Source organism: Bos grunniens, chromosome 2 (genome assembly GCF_055505025.1).
Source record: "Bos grunniens cultivar Pamir isolate PY7600 chromosome 2, Bosgru_T2T1.0, whole genome shotgun sequence".
NCBI lineage: Eukaryota > Metazoa > Chordata > Mammalia > Artiodactyla > Bovidae > Bos > Bos grunniens.
In genome coordinates this window covers 63,310,857-63,321,975 of record NC_141166.1, presented here as the reverse complement: position 1 = coordinate 63,321,975, position 11,119 = coordinate 63,310,857, and the positions used below count along the sequence as shown (strand labels likewise).

The window sequence follows — 11,119 nt, the reverse complement described above, 5'->3', positions numbered from 1 at the left end:
TGGTGGTAGCTTGTTATTGATAATTCTGTGTTTATTACCAGGGCCTTACGTTTAAGATAACTCATGCAACTGGTTTCTATGGAGCTTGGCCAAGAAGGGTGGTTTCAGTCCATGGTTCCCCTAACATGGGGACTGACAGGGGTTCAGGTGAGAGATGGTGAGGGTGAGGAGAGAGTTAGACAGGTGAACAGGATGATTAATGAGCAGGACTGGAGAGGCAGGGCCTGACCTAGCTAATGTGTGTGTGAGCTGTGTGTGTGTTTACATGTGCACCTAGGTCTCCTGGAGGCCAAGTCCTTGAACAGGAAGATAGCTTCTCTCCCCTGGGATGTTGGCTGTGACTACACCTGTTGCACTCAGACTCCCTGAGACCCTGGAATTTAGGAGCTTTCAGATTGTGCAAACTCAAGGTACTATGGGGCTGGGTGTGCTCAATACCCATTCATTTTCTTATCATCTGTGCTGCAGGGGGACCTAGTGGGTAGAGGAGGAGGGCCCCCAATCCTGGATGTGGGATCCAGGGGATGTGCCTTGCTAACGGTAGTTCTGCGACCACATCAGGTATGTAGGCACAGGTTTCAGGATGACGTTTCAGGAGTCTAAGAGGCTTGTGAAGCCCCTCTTTCCTGACCTTGGGCTTCCAGCTATCGGGCAGGAAATCACTTTGGGCAGGTGAGTGCCTCAGCCACTACCTGGGCACATTGCCCTTAAGGAAGAGGGGCAGTCCTGAGAAGCCCCCCTCTTTGAATGCCCCTGTCAGGTGCTCTTTGCACTCTCTGTGCTACAGCCTTAAAATGTGACAGGTGTAACTCTCAGGTGCCCCAGGAGCCATTCTTGCCCAGCCTTACACGCTGTCCTATATCACCCCCAACGTGTGGGGACTCAGGAGTGGCTGTCTGTGGTCCATGCGGCTATGTGCATCTCTCTGAAATACTAGGAGACCCACGGCTCAGGCAGGGATCAGGGGATGTGGATTCACTGACAGATGAAGGAGGGGGAATGGAATGGGGCATCTGTGCATGTGGCACATGGATTTCTCCAAACCAGCCAGTCAGTGGCTGCTGGTATATTGTGAGATGTGGGGAGAAGGGCAGAGATGCTGTGGGGAAGATGGAGGTGAATGATGGAAGGTCTAGTGAGCACAGGTGTAGGAGGAAACAGGTGCAGTGGGAAGGTGACCCTCTCCTCCAAGAGGCCTGAAAAATGATGGTTTCCATTGGCTCTGTAGGACATGATGGTGCAGTTTAGAAACACAGAGGAGAGGCAGTGAAGGGTGAAGACCAACAATCATCTGTCATTCAGGGGCAGCTGTGGGACCCCGCTCCCCTAAGCCACTTTATTAATGACCCAGGAGAGACCAGTAGTGCCTCTGTTAAAGTCACAAATGATTCTGGACTGAGAAGCCTTGGGAACCACGGTAGGGAGGACTGACAAATTAATACCCAAATTAAAAGCTTGAAATATATGGGCAGCAAATAAGAAGAAACTTCCCTGGAAAAAAGAAAATCCAGTAGAGATTTAATGACCGAGTCTGTTGCTTACTTAGGAGAAACAAATTCTCCTAGCTGATTTTGGTGCTTTAAAAAGTGTGTGGTTTTTAAATTAAATTATTCCTAATTTTTCAAAAAGAATTGATTTTGGCAAAAATCAATCGGGTGCCTTTCCCCGCCCCCATCTTAAGTCAGTATGTATAGACACTCCACTCATCAAATACAATCCTGGGAAGGATTGCTACTGACAATGACCTGAGTTCCAAGGCTTCATAAAATCACAGACTGGAACTAACTAACTCATTTTAGATATGAAGGGGCCTCAGAGATAATGGGTCTCAGTTCTTTATAATGAAAGTGAAGTGCACAGAGCCTGGCCTGGTATGACAGTGCCTGGCAGTGTCAGGCCAGGCTGTCTGTGCCCTGTCCTCTACCATACTGGCATGCGTTTTCCTTTACTGTCTGTGGCATGATTCCTGGTAGCCCATAAAAGGGAGTGACACCACTTCTTGTTTTTTTTTTTTTAATATTTATTTAATTAATTTGGCTGTGCCAAGTCTTAGTTGTAACACTTGGGATCTTAAGTCTTCGCTATGGCACACAGGATCTTAAGCTGTGGCATATGAGATCTACTTCCCTGACCAGGGATGGAACCCAGGCCTTCTGCATTGGGAGTGTGGAGTCTCAGCCACTGGACAAGCAGGGAAGTCCCAGGAGTGACACCACTTCTGACACCAAATGTGTTTTTCCCGTGCTAATTCTGCCATTCTCCAACACCACTTGGGTGTCCAGCCATGCATTTCAATCCTGACACTACTTTCTGGAGGTGGCACAGACCCCACAAGTGAAGGACTCAGTTCCATAAGACTGCCTCAATTTCAGATGCCACCTGCAAGTCCCAGGGACTACCTGTACTTCTGACTGGTCATACCCTGGGAAGTTCTCACAACTCCTTGCCAGGTTCAATCTTACATTTACTGGTTTATTATAATGGATACCACACAGGAATAGTCAAATGAAAGAGATGTGCAGGGTGAGATATGGGGGGCACATACAGGGCTCCTGTGCCCATCACTCTCCCAGTACTCCACCTGCCACCAACCTGGAAGCTCTCTGAACTCCATTGTTCAGGGTTTTTTATGGAGCTTTCATATGCAAGCCTGATTGATAAAATCTTTGGCCATTGGCAACTGATGAACTCAATCTCCATATCCTCTCTCCTCCTCAGAGGTCTAGGAGGGGTGGAAAGTTCTAACCTTCTAATCACTGGTTGGTATTTTTGGGCACCAGCCTCCATCGTGAAACTATTAAGCCCCTCCCCCCATCCCATCCATCCCATTCACATCAAATCAGTAAATTCCAAAGGTTTTAGGAGCTCTGTGCCAGAAACTGGGACCAGAAACCACATATTTATTTTTTATTATGCCACAGGCCGTCAAGACAGCTGTAATCTGATAAGGGCCATAAGAGAGAACTAAGGGTCCCAAGAGGGGCTTGGAGGGAGGAAGGCTGATGATGGTGATTGGGGAATGCTTCCAGGAAGAAGTGGTCCTGAAGCTGTGATTTGGGAGGGGAAGGGCTTAGTCATAAGGAAACAGAGGAGGGCATTTGTGATGGGTGGGTCAATGCCATTAAGGGAAGGAAGGAAAAGGAAGTATGCCAGAAAGAGCTGGAATGCAGGGTTGGGGAGGAGGGACAGGGGTTCGATGTTAGGGTGGTTTGTTGGGGTCAAACTTCGGTAAGCCTAGAATATCAGGATTTCGGTATCAAGAGGGGGTTATTTAGGGAATTCCCTGGTGCTCCAGAGGTTAGGACTCTGCACTTTGTCAAAGTCGAGGTAGGCCAATGGGGTCATATTAGTCGTGATGGAGGCCCCTCGGAAGCCATTTCTGTCTTGTATGGGAAAGAAGAATAGAGAAATCAGGGTTTAGGGAGGGAGGAGAGGCCAGCATCCAAAGGAAAATAAAGTCATGAGGCCCCTGACCCCAGAAAGGGAGAAACCCAAAACAAGGCTGTTCAGGGCTCTGAGCATTGCTCAGTTCTGGGGTCCAGGTCCTCAACCTACTGCCGTTGTGTCCTTTTTATTACTTTATGTTCTTATTAAGAATTACTGTTGTGCTGAAGTGTCTGTCAACAGAAGAGTGGATAAAGAAGACGTGGTATATATAAATATAAATATATATACAATGGAATATTAGTCATAAAGGATTAAATAATGCCATTTGCAGCAACATGTTGGACCTAGAGATTTTCATACTCAGTGAATAATCAGCAGAGAAAGGCAAGTATCACATGATATTGCTTATATGTGGAATCTAAAATATGACACAAATGAACATATTTACAGAATAGAAGCAGACTCACAGACATAGAGAACAAACTTGTGGTTGCCAAAGGGGAGGGGGGGTAGGGAGGGATGGAATGAGGATTTGGGGTTAGCAGATGGGTACTATTATACATAGAATGGATAAAAAAACACGTTCTTACTGTATAGCACAGGGAGCTATATTTAATATTCTGTGATAAACCATAATCAAAAAGAATATATAAAAAAGAATGCATCTATTTGTAGAACTGAATCACTTTGCTGTACAGCAGAAATATATACCAGTGTAAATCAACTATACATCAATAAAAAATAAAGAATTAGAAAAACAGAATAAAGCCACACATACACACACGCAAAGAATTGCTCCTGTGTTGTTTGCTTGTTTTTAAGAAAGGGGTTCTCAAAAAACTTTTGGTCTCAGTATTCCTTTACACTTTAAAAAATTGTGGAGGATACCCCAAAATATTTTGTTTCTGAGGATTATATTTATGGAGATTTACTGAATTTAGAATTTAAAATTGAGACATTTAAAAAATATTCATTAATTCTTTGAAAAAAAACAGCAACAATAACCTGTTTGCAAGTTTCTGTAATGGCAGGCTTCCTGGAGGATGGTGGATACCTCTCTGCTTCTACATTCAATCTGTTGTTCTGGCACGTTCACACGGCCTCTGGAAAACTCCACCTTGCACGTGCGAGTGAACGAGAGTAGTAAGGAAAATAAAATCATGGACTTAGATTCTTCTGAAGTAAGTTATTTGACTAAGCAAAGGGTTTTTCTTTTGGATTTTAAAAAATTGAAGTATAGTTGATTTACCATGTTGTGTTAGTTTCAAGTGTATAGTAAAGTGATTCAGTTATCAGTTCAGTTCAGTCGCTCAGTCATGTCTGACTATTTGCGACCCCATGAATCGCATCATGCCAGGCCTCCCTGTCCATCACCAAGTCCCGGAGTTTACCCAAACTCATGTCCATTCAGTCGGTGATGCCATCCAGCCATCTCATCCTCTGTTGTCCCCTTCTCCTCCTGCCCCCAATCCCTCCCAGCATCAGGGTCTTTTCCAATGAGTCAACTCTTCGCGTGAGGTGGCCAAAGTATTGGAGTTTCAGTTTCAGCATCAGTCCTTCCAAAGAACATCCAGGACTGATCTCCTTTAGGATGGACTGGTTGGATCTCCTTGCAGTCCAAGGGACTCTCAAGAGTCTTCTCCAACACCACAGTTCAAAAGCATCAATTCTTTGGCACTTAGCTTTCTTCACAGTCCATCTCTCACATCCATACATGATCACAGGAAAAACCATAGCCTTGACTAGATGGACCTTTGTTGGCAAACTAATGTCTCTGCTTTTGAATGTTATCTAGGTTGGTCATAACTTTCCTTCCAAGGAGTAAGCGTCTTTTAATTTCACAGCTGCAATCACCATCTTCAGTGATTTAGGAGCCCCCCAAAATAAAGTCTGACACTGTTTCCACTGTTTCCCCATCTATTTCCCATGAAGTGATGGGACCAGATGCCATGATCTTCGTTTTCTGAATGTTGAGCTTTAAGCCAACTTTTTCACTCTCCCCTTTCACTTTCATCAAGAGGCTTTTTAGTTCCTCTTCACTTTCTGCCATAAGGGTGGTGTCATCTGCATATCTGAGGGTATTGATATTTCTCCTGGCAATCTTGATTCCAGCAATATGTGAACCGTTCTTAAAGGAAATCAACCCTGAATATTCATTGAAAGGACTGACGCTGAAGCTAAAGCTCCAATACTTTGGCCACCTGATGCAAAGAGCTGAATCATTGGAAAAGACCCTGATGCTGGGAAAGATTGAAGGCAAAAGGAGCAGAAGGTGACTGAAGATGAGATAGTTAGGTAGCTTCACAGACTCAGTGGACTTGAATTTGAGCAAATTCTGGGAGATAGTGGAAGACAGAGGAGCCTGGTGCCTCAGTGCATGTAGTCACAAAGAGTTGGACATGACTTAGCAACTGAACAGCAAGTGGACATTAGTCACTTAAGGAGGCAACATACACATACACAAAACATAGGAAGAGAAGATGAAGAAATGGTCAAGGTGGCCATGAATGCAGATGTAATGCCTTCTTTTAAAAATATTTCTCACCAAATAACTCATGCTCATCGTAGAGAAATTGGAAAATGCCAGTAAACAAAGACAAGATTACCCTTAATCCCACTATTATCAATACAAGGTCATCTCTGATAGTATCTTGGTTACAGCCTTCTGTATGCTTGTTTTAAAACAAAAGTAGAAACATGCTTCACATAATTTTTATAGGCTTGCTTTTTAATATTTTATAATACATTAAAAATGTCTATCCTTGTAAGTAACATATACTTGAATAAAATTTTTTTAAAAGACTGCTTTGTATATTCTCTATGATAACTGTATCATAACTTATTTAACAAACCTCTACTATTGCACATGTAGTTTGCATTCTGCTTTGCTATGAATATACATCTTTGCACCCATTAGCATTTCTGTTTTTAAACTTTAGTTTTAATTTTGTTTATTTTTAAAATTGAAAAATTTTTTTGTCTGCACCTGATGGCATTGGGTTCTTAATTCCTTGACCATGGAAGCACAGAGTCCTAAGCACTGGACCACTAGGGAATGCCCTAAAATGTTTTTTTAATGAAAGATTTCAAGCTAACACAAGAGTAAAAAATAGAGTGGCAAACTCCCAATTACCCACCGCCCAACTTTGGTAATGATATAAATGCCCAATTTTGTTTCCTCTCATTCCTACTGCATCTATTGCAAATTTAAACTGTTATAATTTCTTCCATAAATACTTCAGAATGTATCTCTAAGAGACCAGGTTTCTCTCTTGTTTTAGTTACATCTCCACAATTCCATTACCAAAATTAGGAATAATTTTTCTCAAAAGAATTGAATGCAGGGTCTCAGAGAGATATTTGCACATTCATGTTCACAAAAGTATTATTCACAAAAGTCAAAACATGGAAGCAACCCAAGTATCCATTGATGCATGGATGGATAAATAATACGTGGTGGAATACAATGGGATACAATGGAATAGGTGATAGTGTGACTTATAATAAGAACACTTCTATGGTTCTATTTCTGGCACAGAGCTTCTAGAAATCTTGAAATTTCCTAAGAGATGAGAATGATAGAGGTGTCTTCTGTTATGTTCATGGGATGACTTGGACCCATCCTCTGGATGGGAGCTGACTCACAGGAGAACCAACCACACGACTTTAGGATTGGAATTTTCAGCCTCACCCCACTGACTTACCAGGAGGAGAGAGGGGCTGGAAGTTGAATCAATTGCCAATGGCCAATGATTTATTCAATCCTGCCTACACTGTATAGGTCTTCCCAGGTGGCTCAGAGGTAAAGAATCTGCCTGCTAATGCAGGAGATGCAGTTTTGATCCATGGGTTGGGAAGATCCCCTGGAGGGGGAAATAGCAACCCACTCGAGTATTCTTGCCTGGAGAAGCCCATGGACAGAAGAGCCTGGTGGGTCTCAAATGGTCAGATGCTGTAGAGCATACACGCACACACTCATGCCTATAATGTATAACGAAGCCTTCATTAAACAGGAAGGGACTGGGTTTGGGTTTATGAACACATGGAGACTCAGGGAGACTGGCGTCTGGAGAAGACATGAAGCTCAGTCCCTTTTCCCCACATCTTGCCCTGTGCATCTCCTCCGTCTGGCTCTTTCAGAGTTATATCCTTTTGTGCTGAACATTAGTCCAGTAAGTAAAAGGTTCCTCTGAGTTCTGTGAGTTGCTCTAGCAAATTAATTGAATCCAAACGGGGAGCGGCTTATGGAAACCTCTGACTTAAAGCTTTCCCATTCTACTGTTTTCCTCAATTTCTTTGCACTGATCACTGAGGAAGGCTTTCTTATCTCTCCTTGCTATTCTTTGGAACACTGCATTCAAATGGGTATATCTTTCCTTTTCTCCTCTGCTTTTTGTTTCTCTTCTTTTCACAGCTATTTGTAAGGCCTCCTCAGACAGCCATTGTGCTTTTTTGCATTTCTTTTTCTTGGGGATGGTCTTACTCCCTGTATTCTGTACAATGTCATGAACCTCTGTCCATAGTTCATCAGGCACTCTGTCTGTCAGATCTAGTCCCTTAAATCTATTTCTCACTTCCACTGTATAATCGTTAGGGATTGATTTAGGTCATACCTGAATGGTCTAGTGGTTTCCCCTACTTTCTTCAATTTAAGTCTGAATTTGGCAATAAGGAGTTCATGATCTGAGCCACAGTCAGCACCCAGTCTTGTTTTTGCTGACTGTATAGAGCTTCTCCATCTTTGGCTGCAAAGAATATAATCAATCTGATTTCAGTGTTGACCATCTGGTGATGTCCATGTGTAGAGTCTTTTCTTGTGTTGTTTCAAAGAATAGCAAGGAGAGATAAGAAAGCCTTCCTAGTGATCAGTGCAAAGAAATTGAGGAAAACAATAGAACAGGAAAGACTAGAGATCTCTTCAAGAAAATTAGAGATACCAAAGGAACATTTCATGCAAAGATGGGCTCAATAAAGGACAGAAATGATATGGACCTAACAGAAGCAGAAGAGATTAAGAAGAGGTGGCAAGAATACACAGAAGAACTGTACAAAAAAGATCTTCATGACCCAGATAGTCACGATGGTGTGATCACTCACTTAGAGCCAGACATCCTGGAATGTGAAGTCAGGTGGGCCTTAGGAAGCAACACTACGAACAAAGCTAGTGGAGGTGATGGAATTCCAGTTGAGCTATTTCAAATCTTAAAAGATGATGCTTGAAAGTGCTGCACTCAATATGCCAGCAAATTTGGAAAACTCAGCAGTGACCACAGGACTGGAAAAGGTCAATTTTCATTCCAGTCCCTAAGAAAGGCAATGCCAAAGAATGCTCAAACTCCTAGATAGCATATTGAAAAGCAGAGACATTACTTTGCCAACAAAGGTTCGTCTAGTCAAGGCTATGGTTTTTCCAGTGGTCATGTATGGATGTGAGAGTTGGACTGTGAAGAAGGCTGAGTGCTGAAGAATTGATGCTTTTGAACTATGGTGTTGGAGAAGGCTCTTGAGAGTCCCTTGGACTGCAAGGAGATCCAACCAGTCCATTCTTTTTTTTTAATTTTTTTTATTTTTAAACTTTACATAATTGTATTAGTTTTGCCAAATATCAAAATGAATCCGCCACAGGTATACATGTGTGCCCCATCCTGAACCCTCCTCCCTCCTCCCTCCCCATACCATCCCTCTGGGTCGTCCCAGTGCACTAGCCCCAAGCATCCAGTATCGTGCATCGAACCTGGAATGGCAACTCGTTTCTTACATGATATTTTACATGTTTCAATGTCATTCTCCCAAATCTTCCCACCCTCTCCCTCCCAACCAGTCCATTCTGAAGGAGATCAGCCCTGGGATTTCTTTGGCAGGAATGATGCTAAAGCTGAAACTCCAGTACTTTGGCCACCTGATGTGAAGACTTGACTCATTGGAAAAGACTCTGATGCTGGGAGGGATTGGGGGCAGGAGGAGAAGGGAACGACAGAGGATGAGATGGCTGGATGGCATCACTGACTTGATGGACGTGAGTCTGGGTGAACTCCGGGAGTTGGTGATGGACAGGGAGGCCTGGCATGCTGTGATTCATGGGGTCGCAAAGAGTCGGACATGACTGAGTGACTGAACTGAACTGACTGCACAATTGCACTCATCTCACATGCTAGTAAAGTAATGCTCAAAATTCTCCAAGCCAGGCTTCGGCAATATGTGAACTGTGAACTTCCAGATGTTCAAGCTGGTTTTAGAAAAGGCAGAGGAACCAGAGATCAAATTGCCAACATTCACTGGATCGTTGAAAAAGCAAGAGAGTTCCAGAAAAACATCTATTTCTGCTTTATTGACTATGCCAAAGCCTTTGACTGTGTGGATCACAATAACCTGTGGAAAATTCTGAAAGAGATGGGAATACCAGACCACCTGACCTGCCTCTTGAGAAATCTGTATGCAGGTCAGGAAGCAACAGTTAGAACTGGACATGGAACAACAGACTGGTTCCAAATAGGAAAAGGAGTATGTCAAGGCTGTGTATTGTCACCCTGCTTATTTAACTTATATGCAGAGTACATCATGAGAAATGCTGGGCTGGAAGAAGCACAAGCTGGAATCAAGATTGCCGGGAAAAATATCAGTAACCTCAGGTATGCAGATGATACCACCCTTATGGCAGAAAGTGAAGAGGAACTCAAAAGCCTCTTGATGAAAGTGAAAGAAGAGAGTGAAAAAGTTGGCTTAAAACTCAACATTCAGAAAACAAAGATCATGACATTTGATCCCATCAGTTCAGTTTAGTTCAGTCACTCAGTCCTGTCTGATTCTTTGCGACCCCATGAATCCCAGCACGCCAGGCCTCCTTGTCCATCACCAACTCCCGGAGGTCACCCAGACTCACGTCCATCAAGTCAGTGATGCCATCCAGCCATCTCATCCTCTGTCGTTCCCTTCTCCTCCTGCCCCCAGTCCCTCCCAGCATCAGAGTCTTTTCCAATGAGTCAACTCTTCACATGAGGTGGCCAAAGTACTGGAGTTTCAGCTTTAGCATCATTCCTGCCAAAGAAATCCCAGGACTGATCTCCTTCAGAATGGACTGGTTGGATCTCCTTGTAGTCCAGGGTACTGTCAAGAGTCTTCTCCAACACCACAGTTCAAAAGCATCAATTCTTCGGTGCTCAGCCTTCTTCACAGTCCAACTCTCACATCCATACACGACCACTGGAAAAACCATAGCCTTGACTAGATGGACCTTTGTTGGCAAACTAATGTCTCTGCTTTTGAATATGCTATCTAGGTTGGTCATAACTTTCCTTCCAAGGAGTAAGCGTCTTTTAATTTCATGGCTGCAGTCACCATCTGCAGTGATATTGGAGCCCCCAAAAATAAAATCTGCCACTGTTTCCACTGTTTCCCCATCTATTTCCCATGAAGTGATGGGACCAGATGCCACGATCTTCCTTTTCTGAATGTTGAGCTTTAAGCCAACTTTTTCACTCTCCCCTTTCACTTTCATCAAGAGGCTTTTTAGTTCCTCTTCACTTTCTGCCATAAGGGTGGTGTCATCTGCATATCTGAGGTTATTGATATCTCTCCCGGCAATCTTGATTTCAGCTTGTGTTTCTTCCAGTCCAGAGTTTCTCATGATGTACTCTGCACATAAGTTAAATAAGCAGGGTGACAATACACAGCCTTGACATACTCCTTTTCCTATTTGGAACCAGTCTGTTGTTCCATGTCCAGTTCTAACTGT

At 43.3% G+C, this 11,119-nt stretch overlaps 1 long non-coding RNA gene across 1 annotated transcript in view; it reads left to right on the top strand.

Moving 5' to 3' along the window:
- Positions 1-288: 288 nt before the first annotated feature.
- Positions 289-11,119, top strand: part of LOC147378147 (uncharacterized) — a 151,159-nt gene continuing 140,328 nt past the window's right edge. The window contains exon 1 of the long non-coding RNA XR_015151459.1: positions 289-410. This is a non-coding gene — a long non-coding RNA (uncharacterized LOC147378147). The remainder of the gene's footprint in view (positions 411-11,119) is intronic.